At 42.2% G+C, this 12,262-nt stretch overlaps 1 pseudogene; it reads left to right on the forward strand.

The window, feature by feature from the left end:
* Positions 1-2,144: 2,144 nt before the first annotated feature.
* On the forward strand, positions 2,145-10,833 carry LOC114695162 (annotated as a pseudogene).
* The last annotated feature ends 1,429 nt before the right edge of the window (positions 10,834-12,262 follow it).

The following is a 12,262-nucleotide window of genomic DNA, read 5'->3' on the forward strand; positions in this document are numbered from 1 at the left end:
GTGTTAAAGTCAACAAACGAGATGTCCTGTTGTGTGCTGACCAAAGAGAATGACCTCTTTGGTAAGAGGAGTAGATCCGCTTTTCCTGTTCTGATCTGACCTAAGCACAGAGGTTCAGTGCAACTTATTTAAGCATCAGTCTGCATCTTCATCTGTAGAAGGTAATTTGGGTAGTAAGATTGTTCTACTTCCAGACAAGTAGAAGACTGCACCTGTGTAGTAATGTGACTCCTCTGTTTGTTCATTTAAAACATTTGTTTTTAATGTTTTGAGATAGAGTCTCACTATGCTGCAGGTTGGTCTGGCCCGGACCTTCCCTTGTAGCCCAGGTTGGCCTATAACCATCAATCATTGTGGTGCAGCCTCCTGAGTGCTAGAATTATGGGCATGGTTCATCATACTTCATTTGAAAACTTCCTTATGTTGATCCCTGGATTTGTGGGAAAAAAAACTCTCCTGGTCAGAAGTTAATAACAAACAGTTATTAACTTACAAAGCTTATAAAGGGCAAGTGTTTATTTGGAAGAAGGATTTGCAAATGGAACAGTAGTGTGAATTGAAAGTAGAACATGCCAGTCTCCTAATTCCAGATTGGAATGTGGGCTTTATGATGCACTCCAACTCAACTCTGAGACTTGACCTAATGACTCCTCCTAGGTTGGGATGTGAATTACATTGAATGGTGGTAGCATTTCCTAAATCCTTTTTTCCTATAATGGCATTTAAATTAGTGTTTTGCAGATTTATTTTTTTGAAGACTTTTGTTTATGATTAATTCCTAACAGTGTAGAAGCTGTGCCCATGTAGCAGCCTAGAAGTCACCTCAGTCATAGTGCTTTTATGGTGCCTCCCAGATGTCACCTCTAATCCTGTAGAAAACAACACAACTCTTCGATGGTTTGTTTAAATCCTAGTTTGGGAGAATGGTGTATAAATGGCATATGTTAAAACATTGGAATCAATGTCTTTGCCCGGGATCTCCACTACCAGGCCAGGAAGTGATGGATCAATGACTTCAGAAAGGTTAGTTCTGGTTAGTCATGTTGAAGATAAGACAACACCTAATATCCTATTGGAGGTGAGTGGGAAAGAAGGATCAATTCTTAAAAGTCAGCACACAAGGTTAATGGGATAACTTCAATAATATAGACTTACAGAAGGCTGCCAAGCTGGATAGCACCAGGTCAAGAATATAAATATGGTTTGGCGAACCTAATGGACTTAAGAAACACTTTCTAGCAAACAGCATGTGAAAAGGAGGCATGACAAGAAGGACTCATGAGCACATGACACTGTGAATGTACAGCACTTGGCACTAATCATAGCGGTCACTATACATCAATTGCTTTACATTAATTTTTTTCAGAGAGCGAAAGAAAAGTGTCTGCTCACTGGATTTCTGCCAAGTAAGAAACGAAAGAGAATAAGGCAGTTTATTACTAGTTTGAACATTGCTTGAAGATGAAAACAAGCAAAGAAAATTATATTTATACCAAGATATAATTTTTTTTCTATCCATCCCATGGTGCAATGGTTTTTTGAGGTAATGTTCAAGAATATCACTTGAACTACTTTTCATGGCAGAGGGTTAGCATCATGGTCTTCCAGGGCTGAGTGATAAGCATAACTGTTAGTTCATTGTACATCTGATGTCAAGGAATAGTTCGGTGGTATAGTTCTTTTTTGGGACGAATACAGTCAAACAAATGCACTGAGTACCTGATCATTGTGCTGAAAGCTTAAGCATTTGTTAGGCAGAGAAAATGGTTTATTGATAAAAAGGATATATGTTGTAGTTGTCTTCTTCCCTAACTAGTTTTCTTGAGTGCAGTCTCCTAAAGGATTTAGACCACACTTCCTATTCATGTAGCAGAGGCTGCCACAATCTTTGTGCTGATTTGCACTAAGTAACTAACCCTCTGAGCCCCAAACCTATGTGTTTAAATGGTTTCATGATGTTGTTTATGTATAGGAACTAACTAAAAAAAAAAAATCCCAACTATATTGGATCCCCAGCATCTAGCATGTGGCATACATAGAATAGATTCAATAAAAGTTTGGGGTTGGCGATGAGTCAGTGCCCAGGAGTTCCACATTAAGTCACAATTGGCTTTGTGCTGGAGAATACATACCATTTGGTGTAATCAGGCACAGAGGAGAGCCAGAGTTTCTTGTAACAACAACACAGCACCTGATCACCCCGTTGTGACTGAAGAGGACTTCCGTAATCCCAGACTAGACGCGTAGCCTTGTCTTGATGTCCATCCAAGAGAAAACATCCACCCCAGACTTGATGGAGAGCCTCAGAGAAGAGCTCACCTGTTTCATCTGCCTGGACTATTTCAACAGTCGGTGACCACCGAGTGTGGGCACAGCTTCTGTCTGATGTGTCTCCTCAAGAGCTGGGAGGAGCATAACACACCTTTATCTTGTCCCGAGTGCTGGAGGACTTTGGGAGCTCCTCACTTCCAAGCTAATGAACGACTGGGGAGACTGGCTAGCATTGGCAGGCAGCTGAGATCCCAGGTCCTGCAGAGTGAGGATGAGCAGAGCAGCTGTGCAAGGACGCCAGGCGCCAGCAGGGTGTTCTCTGATGATGAGCAGAGTGTAATTAATTTCTCAACCCAAAGTCATGGGATAAACAGGCATATTTCTCAAGCGAGGCCGAGGAGCAACACAAAGTAAGTTGGGTGGGTGGTTCAGTGTCAAAGCTCCGAGCACAGAACTGGTCCCATCCCTTAGTTCATAGTGGCCTCTGTCAGTGACAGCTATGGCATATATCTCAGTAGCGCACTGCAAACTAACTTGGATCCCACTTCCACCTTTTCTTTGAGAGTCTCTGTCATCTTCCAGTGACTTGTGTTCTGGATCTTTTCACCCCTGGAACTCTGCTCTTTGCCAAGGGTTTGTTTCTACTGCAGGAAAAACTCCAGGACATCCTCAGTCTTTTACGGAAAAAAAGAAGGAAGCCCAGGCTATACTGAACCACGAGAAGGAGCGAGAGTGCTGTGCAAGGTCAGTGTCTGTCTATGTTTGGTCTTGGGTGTGAGCTACCTGGTGAAATGTCCGGGAGAAAGGACCATTTCGCGTCCTGCTTTGGGGCTGCCTGCCTCTCTGTGTTCACCTAGGATCTTCACAGTTCTGCTCAACTTCTCTCACTACAGGACCTTTACTTCTCCTTGTGTTTCTTCCTGGGCTAGCCTCTATCTCTGGTGACTCTGATGAGTAGTATTCAAAATCCAAGCAGCAGCTTTGCAAGACAGGGTGGAAGCCATTTTAAAAACAAGTCTCTCAAATGCTTAGGGAAAAATTGCATGCAAACTAAAAGAAATAAAAAGACAATAATGCAAAATAGACTGAAGCGTACTAGAATGAACGCCTAAGGTTAGTCACAGATTTGACTTGAATTGCCAGCAGTTAAAGGAAAGAAATTAAATGTTTAATATGGCACAGTGTAGATGTTAGGGCCATGGCTCAGTGGGCTAAAACCAAAACCAAAACCAAAAACACTTGCCATGCAAGCCTGATGACTTGAGTTTGGACTTCCAGAACCCACATGAAAGCCAGGACAAGTATTTGAAACCCTTGTGGGAGACAGAGACATGACAATCTCCAGAACTCATAGACAGGATAGGCTGGTATGCACAGCAGTGAACAAGGAGACCCTGTCTCAAACAAGGTTGACTGTAAAGACCGATTACACCCGAGGTTATCTATGGTCTGCACACATGCACTGTGGCACACACACACACACACACACCTATATCCTTGTGCAGTTGAAAGTGAATATTTGAATTTCCCAGTAGACTCAGAGGAAGTTTGTTTTGTTTATTTGAGGCAGGCTTTCCCTAAGTAGCCCAGGGTAGCCTCGAACTCCTGATTTTTTTTTCCTGTCTTAGCCCCTCCAAGTGCTGGAATTTCAGGTGTGGTGTATCACCATGCACGAAAGACTTTGAGTTTTTTGTTTGTTTTGTGAGACATAGTTTTACTGAATGATCCAGGCTGCTCAGGAACTTGCTATGTAGAAAAGACAGTTCATAGCTTAGAAAATCTGATAGTGTTGACTGTTGAAACATACACACCTTTCAAAACTTCACTCTTCATCTATCTTGTCAATGTAAGGTATACATTATAGGATGTTTCTGTTGCTAACGTGTGTGTGTGTGTGTGTGGTGTGTGTGTGTGTGTGTGTGTGTGTATGCATATACAAACACATGGGTATGCTCGAGCATTTCTGTGCACATGTGATAGCAGGAGGAGACAAAGACGTGCAAGCAGGTTGTGGTGTCTGAATATATGAAGATGCACCAGTTCCTGAAGGAAGAGGAGCAGCTACAGCTTCAGCTCCTGGAGAAGAGGAAAAAGCGAACTTCAAGAAGCTGAGGGAAAACGAGATCCACCTGACCAAGCAAGTCAAACGCTCAGCAAAATGATTGGGCGGATCGAGTTCACCTGTCAGAACTTGACTTTGGAGTCTTTTGAGGTAAGGCAAACTTCATGAGGACACTAGGGAAAAATTAATGGGAAAAAGAAAATGCATGTCCAGGTGGTGTGGTTGCGCACGCCTTTAATCCCAGCACTCGGGAGGCAGAGCTAGGCGGATCTCTCTGAGTTTGAGCCAGCCTGGACTACCAAGTGAGTTCCAGGAAAGGCGCAAAGCTACGCAGAGAAACCCTGTCTTGAAAGAAAAAAAAATGCATGGTGGCTCCATTGTATTTCCAGTCACAGGAAACACATTTTTCTGTATTCATCCAAAAAATTAAGTTCTGCTTAAACATAGTTTTCCTAAGGAACTGATTTTCTGTGTAGGAAAAATTCTTGACAAGGAGGAAAAATCAAACAATGAGGAAAAAAAAAACCAAACTTGCCCAGAGATAACTATAGTTTCTTCTGTAGCTACCTGTGCAAATTCAGCTTTGTCCAGTAATTCGTTATTTATTTGTAAGTTGCTGGGTGTGGCCAAGTCTCTCTTCTCAAAGATCTGGTGAAGGTGAGCACTGGTGTCACATAGCCTACAGGCAATTGTCATCATCTACAAAGCAGACTTGGAGTAGCAAATATTTCCTAATCAGATGCATGGCAGTTAAGGAGAGATGCTTGTACTAGAGTTAACAGGTGGCAGAACCCATGTGGTCCTGGGGCCAAGTCCCCAGTTCCATCTTTGTCTACTGCCTTCCTAGGCTACTGAACTCATTAGCATCATCTGGGACCCACTTCAGCTTCAAGGTTATTCACAATCAGATTCTACAGAGTGCCATCTAATTTTGTGTTTCTGAATGACTAAATGACATTTAAAAAAAAAAGAAAAAGAAAGAAAGAAAGAAAGAAAGAAAGAAAGAAAGAAAGAAAGAAAGAAAAAAAAACCCCAGCATGGCCTTGGCCTCTGCTTTCCTGAATCATTTTTCTTTGCTCATCTCTGGTTCTGGGACATGAGGTTAATATTTGGCTTCATTCTGAACAAGGGAAGGGGGCTTTGGAGTCCTACTTTTCTCTGAGCATATATTGGCAGGAAGTTCATGGTTGCTGGTGGTGGAGAAATTTCTTTTCTTTCTTTTTTTTTTTTATCTGAGTCAGGGTTTTTCTGTGTAGCTTTGCGCCTTTCCTAGAACTCACTCTGTAGCCCAGGTTGGCTTTGACTCTCAGAGATCCACCTGCCTCTGCCTCTTGAGAGCTGGAATTAAAGGTGTGCGCCACCACTGGCCAGCTGAGACATTTTTTTCAATGATGTAGCCACTAGCAAGCTGCCCATGTTCTGTAAATAATCTCTTACCCATGCCCCCATAAAGAATCCTAATTAAACTCATTGGGTTATCAAACAACAAACAAACAAGTCATGCGAGTAGAATTGTGGGCATGTTGGGAAAAGGAAGGGATGAATAAGAGGACAAGATCAGAACGCCTTATTTGCATATGTGAATACATCAAAATATATCTGTATTAGCATGAAAATGTCAGGATGTAGCCATTATTATGCATAACAAATATGCTAATGAAGTTAAAACACATTTTAAAAAAGACTTTTTAAGAGGCAACAAGAGATTGCTTAGTGGGTAAGGTGATTGCTGTCAAGGCGAACCACCTGAGTGCTGTCCATGGCTGGGATTCACGTGATCCAAGAACAGACTTCCTTTGCTCTCCTCTCACCTCCGTATTCATGCATTGGCAAAGGACCTTCCTCTATGTGATAAGTTGTTTAATTAAAGGCATGGATGAGAAATAAAAGAACAAACTATTCTCTGCTCAGTGTGAGAAATATCTCATGTTCATTAAAACCATCCCTAGAAGAAGCCAGGCCTTGACTCTCTCTCTGTTAGCCCGCCTGTTACACAGGACCATGAAAGTAGATTCTGTGAAATGAACGTGGATTCAATGTTTGATAGTGATTGACATGAACAGATAGTAACCTTCTTCTCTTTGTATCCTTAGGAAGTCAGAGGAGCCATGGATCGGTAGGTTTCCATCACATCTCTAGTGGGTACCATGTGGAGATCTGGTGCCGATGAAATAGGGATGATGTGGGGATGAGGATGTGGATGTTGTTGGGGAGAGATGATAAGGACCACCAGGTTGGACTAGGTCATGTAGTATGTGCCAAGGAGAGACTGAGGCTCTCTTTTCTCTTGGAAGGTGTGAGCTGCTGTTGCTTCAGTGTCCAGAGACCACCATCACGGAACTGAGCCTGTGCCGCATCACTGGGATGAGGGATATGCTGAGAAAATTCAGCAGTAAGTCTGCCTCCTTGTCACATGTCCAGAGATTTCCATAGTTAAGTTCAGCACACATGTTGTGGGCACCGCTGAGCTCCTGGGCAACTCCTGGCATCAAATATTTGGACATAAGGTTCCCAGCGACAGGATCCTGAGCGAGGGCTTAGCACCAAGTTACAAACACCACCTACGCTTGAGCCAAAAGGCAGGGAGCCTTGTTTGAGGTTGTCAGGCTCTGCTTGATGTCAAAGGGTTCTGCTTTTGTCTCCTTGTTCTGTGATGTGCACACACCACACACACCACACACACCACATACAATAATCCTCATGCGGAGGATCCTGCTTTGTCAGCTCTCTCTGTGTCAGGATAAAATCTAGCTTAAATTCTTTTGTTTTAATCTTTTTGTGTGTGTGTGTGTGTGTGCAGGCAAGCAGTGAGAGTTATTGTAGTGTGTGTATGTGTGTGTTCAGGTGTATGTATACCCATTCAATGGGTATAGAGGTCAGAGGACAACTTGAGTGTTAGTCTCATAGCCAGATACTTTGGGAATACATTTGAATAGAAACTGTCTAATTTGGATTGCTATCCATAATGGTAAACTGCCGCCATTGTTCAAAGATGGGGGCATGTAGAGCCTGATGCATACTGGGGTACAGGGCATCCTGTAGTTACTGGGTGCATTGGTTGGAGAGGGGTGTGTGCACATAGTGCATATACAAATGAAGGCACTAGACTGCCAAATACATTATTACAAGAGGGTATGTATGGAAAACAACTCAAAACCAAATGGGGCCCCAAACTTGACTGCTTGTTTGCCTGCTTCAATGGGGGTAAATTATCCCGTCAGGAGTTGGTGAAATCTTGAGGCCTCTCCTGTGACTTCCTCACGGGTGAGTGGAGATAAAGCTCCCAGGAGCTCATAGATGCATTATGATGTTGTCACTGCTGTGCTAACTCCCACAAAGCTGCATCTGACCATTGTATGGTGAACAATATGAATAGAATTTTGCTGTTATCATATACAATGATTTTTGTAATCTTAGCAGTTAGTCTCTAAGAATTTCAATTTTCTTTTAAATTTGTTTTTAATTTAATTGTTACGCATTTAGTAAATAAGAGCCCAGGCTGACCTAGAACTCCCTATGTAGTCAAGGATAATCTTGAATTTCTGGTCCTCCTGATTCCACTTCCAAAGTGTTGTGATGACAAGTTTGTTCGACCGCACCAGGTTTTGTGCGCTGCTGGGGATTGAACCCAGGGCTTTGTGCACGTTAGGCAGGCATTCTACCAACAGTGCGACACCTCCAGCCCTTCCTTCAAATTTGTTTTCTAATTTAAAAAAAAAGGATGTGCTCTTAACTATGTGTATATGTGAACATTAATTTAGGTACCCAAGGAGGCTGGAGATGTCAGATCTCCTGGAGATGGCATTTCAGGGAGTTGTGAGCAGGAGTACTGGGATATAACTCAGGTCCTCTGGAAGAATATCATGCACTTTTAACCACAGAGTCATCTCTCTAGCCCTTGTTATTTTATTTATTTATTTGTCTGTTTGTTTATTTACTTGACAGAGTCTTGTTATGTAGCCCAGGCTGGCCTCATTCAAATTCATGGGAATCTTTCCGCTGTAGCCTTTCAAGTATTGGGATTACAGGCCTGTGCCATCTGGTCTGGGTTAATTTTTAAATTATTATTAGTAGTATTACAACTACTATTACAGTATTGGGGATTGCCTCCAGGGCCCTGTGGATGAGAGGCAAGTACTCTATCCTTGAGCTCTATCTCTATGCCGATTTTTAAAAATTTAAATTATTATTATTATTATTATTATTATTATTATTATTATTATTATATTTGAGACAAGGTCTCAGGGAGCCCAGGCTGGCTTCCAGTTCATTATGTAACTGAAGAAGACCTTACACTCTGACTCCTCTAGTTTCCACCTCCTGAATACAGAGATTGTAGTATACGACCTAGCTAGTTTCTATACGTGTATGTATACACACTTGTATATACATATATATATATATATATGTACATGAAAAATTATGATTGCCACAATGGTTAAATGCATTAATGCATAGGAAATGATTTACATTTTAGAAGGAGTGCAACAAATGTTAATTACCTGGCTGTCTCCTTTAGGAACTGCAGAAATCCTGCCATGGCTAACAGCAAGGGCATCCTTGTATCTTGTCTAGGAAACCACTTTTCTTATACTTCTACGTTCCTCTCACCATCACGAGTGTGCAGTCTCTCTGCACATGAGTCTATTCTTTCTGATAACTTCACTATCTGTAAGAAATGAGCTCAGAGATTCTGTTTTGTTTTTTGTTTATTTGAGATAGGGTCTCATTACATATTCCAAGCTAGCCTTAAACTTATGGCAATCCTCATACCTAAGATTCCTAAATATTGGGATTACTGACATAAGATACCAAGTGTAGCTAGAGGTGGATCTTTCTCTCTCACTCTTTCTTTCTTTCTTTCTTCTCTTTCTTTCTTTCTTTCTTTCTTTCTTTCTTTCTTTCTTTCTCTTTCCTCTTTTCTTTCTCTTTCCTCTTTTCTTTCTTTCTTTTTTTGAGACAGAGTTTTTCTGTGTAGCCCTGGCTGTCTTGGAACTTGCGAGCAGACCTGGCAGGCTTGAACTCACAGAGGTCTTGTCCCTGACTCCTGGTGCTGAGATTAAAGGCATGAGCTACCACCACTACCACCACCACCAGGATGTACTTTTTCTTTTCTCAAGAAGACTATCTCAGAAAATTCACTGTGAAATTACATTTAAAATCCTTCTTGTTTATTTTGAAATAGGGTCTTACACTATAAAGCAGGCTGGTCTTGAACTCATTGCATAAAACAGTTTGGTCTCAAATTTGGTTCTGAAACTAGATATTGCTGTGTAGCCCAGGCTATTCTTCTACTTACTGTGTAGTCCAGGCTGGCTTTGGAGTCATACACTCTTGCTTTAGTCTTATGAGTGCTGCAATTGCTTGTCTGGCTAACACCTAAGTTACATTTAAAGAATAGGCCTAGCTAGGCTTGGTAGTTATGTCTAAATCCCAGCATTGAAAACGCTAATGTGGGAGAGAACTGCCAAGTTCAAGTCCAGCCTGAGCTACTTGGTTAGGTCCTGTCTCAAACACAGATAAATAATAACAGGACTAGCTATTAAGAATTTATCTTAAAATGAATATATTTGGGAGGTTTCCAAGGATGTCAGATGATTCACTCTTTTCTCTTCTTGCAGCAGATGTAACCCTAGATCCAGCCACAGCCAATGCCTACCTAGTTTTGTCGGATGATCTGAAAAGTGTGAGATATGGAGGAACCAGACAGCAATTACCTGACAACCCAGAAAGATTTGATCAGTCTGCAACTGTGTTGGGAGCGCAGATCTTCACCTGTGGGAGGCACTACTGGGAGGTGGAAGTGGGAAACAAGACTGAGTGGGAAGTGGGCATCTGCAAGGACTCTGTGATCAGAAAGGGGAATCTCCCCAAACCCCTGGGGACCTCTTCTCCCTTATAGGCTTAAAAATTGGCGATGATTACAGTCTCTGGGTTTCATCGCCTTTGAAAGGTCAACATGTCCGAGAGCCTGTGCATAAGGTCGGTGTGTTCTTGGACTATGAGTCTGGACATATAGCATTCTACAACGTGACAGATGAGTCCCTCATCTACAGCTTCCCATCAAACGCTTTCCATGAAGCTCTCAGACCCATCTTCTCCCCTTGTCTTCCAAATGAAGGGACAAACACAGACCCTCTTATCATTTGCCACATCTGAGGGACATGCCCTGAGCCTTCAAAGACAAGGGCAAGGACCAGCCTAATCACTGAGATGGTAAGTGCGTTCAAAGCCTTCACGTATCAGATGATCTGAAAAGGAAAAAAAAAAAAAAGAAAATCCTCCCTCCCTAAAGACTTCCCAAACCCAGTTCTGCAATGAAGAGTCGATTAAAAATCTATTCAACACCAAGAACAGAAAGCTGTTACCCTGCCTTTAACCCAGTTGGTTACGTGAGCTACTTCGTGTGTGCTGGCCACACACTGTACAGCACTGTTACAGTCCTCTTTTACCTGTCTGTCATAGGCCAGTTTGATAAATACACATCATTTTTTTTTTCAGTCTGCTTACTTGCTTTTCTAGCACTGTGCAGCTTGGGTTCTTATCATGTATAGCTTTGCCTGAGCGGCCACCTCAAGAGTGAGCTCCTCCATCTAGAATGGGTGATGGAGACTTAGGGCTCAGCCTCCTCTGAAAAGCTACTTTTCCCCATGAGGCCCGGAGTCCTCATCCTCAGGAAGGCTTACAAGTTTAGAATGTTGTTTAGATTTGTTTTGATCATCAAGACCATTCATGTGACTATGATCTTAATTTAGATCATAGTCTAAATTTCTGTGGTTTTTGCAGCTAAAGGTCTGATCAATAAACGTATCAAGGTGACAGATGCCAAATAGCTTGGGTTTTAGCTGAGGGTGTTGGTTATACTTCTGATACTTGCTAAGAGCAGAAGTCTTTTAGTCACTGGAAGGTGGATGCTAGCCTTTCCCGTCTCAGACTGCAGATTCTGGGAGGATGGAAATGTGTTCAGGTGAAATCTTTTGGGTAGATCTCATATCACCTGCTGGAAGAGGTCTGCAACATGCACCCATTTTTGTGGTCTTTACCTTTGGCATTTTTCTGTCCATCCTTTTTTATAGAAATCTACCTTACATTGAAGAATGTCACCAATCATAATGTCATAGAAAAGACAAGCCAGCCGTTAGGACTTGACCACCACACAGCTGCCTAATTAAAGGTTTTCAGGGGGAAAATGTCATGGGTTTTGTCTAAAATAGAAACTAGAAGAGGGAGAGATGAGAGATGAGAAAGAGCGAGCGAGCGAGAGAAGAGAGTCTTAATCTTGAGCAGGGCATAGTGGTGCATACCTGTAATCAATGTAATCACAACATGGATGGAAGGAGGAGGATCAGGAATTCAAAATCAGTTTTGATTACACAGCGAGTTTGAGGCCAGCCGAGGCTTCATGGGGACTTGTTTCATCAACAATAAAACAAACAAACGCTATTTACATGCAAGGCCACATGAAGTCCGTAACTTAGGTTTGTGTTACAGTTCATGTTCATCCTCTTCATCGACCTAAATCTATTTTGTTTGTCTGTCTGTCTGTCTCTCTCTTTGGTTTTTCGAGACAGGGTTTCTTTGTGTAGCAGAGTCCTGGCTGTCCTGAAACTTGCTTTGTAGACCAGGCTGGCCTCTAACTCACACAGATCCACCTGCCTCTGCTTCCCGAGTGCTGGATTAAAGCCATGCACCATCACTGCCGGGCTCTACTTTCTCTTTTACTGTGATACACTTCAGCTTGTGCCCCAGAAAGGCAGGGAGCAGATGGGAACCAGACTTCAAATGCCAGACAACACTCTCTTCTGTGTGTTTACATTTGTATTTTCATTCTGTTACCACACATAGTAAATCAATGAATGGGGATGGGGGTGGCATGACTAATTTACATGACCAGCAGATTTCTTTCTTATTTACTATTAAACTAAATAG

Source organism: Peromyscus leucopus, unplaced genomic scaffold, assembly GCF_004664715.2.
Source record: "Peromyscus leucopus breed LL Stock unplaced genomic scaffold, UCI_PerLeu_2.1 scaffold_279, whole genome shotgun sequence".
In the NCBI taxonomy this organism is placed as follows: domain Eukaryota; kingdom Metazoa; phylum Chordata; class Mammalia; order Rodentia; family Cricetidae; genus Peromyscus; species Peromyscus leucopus.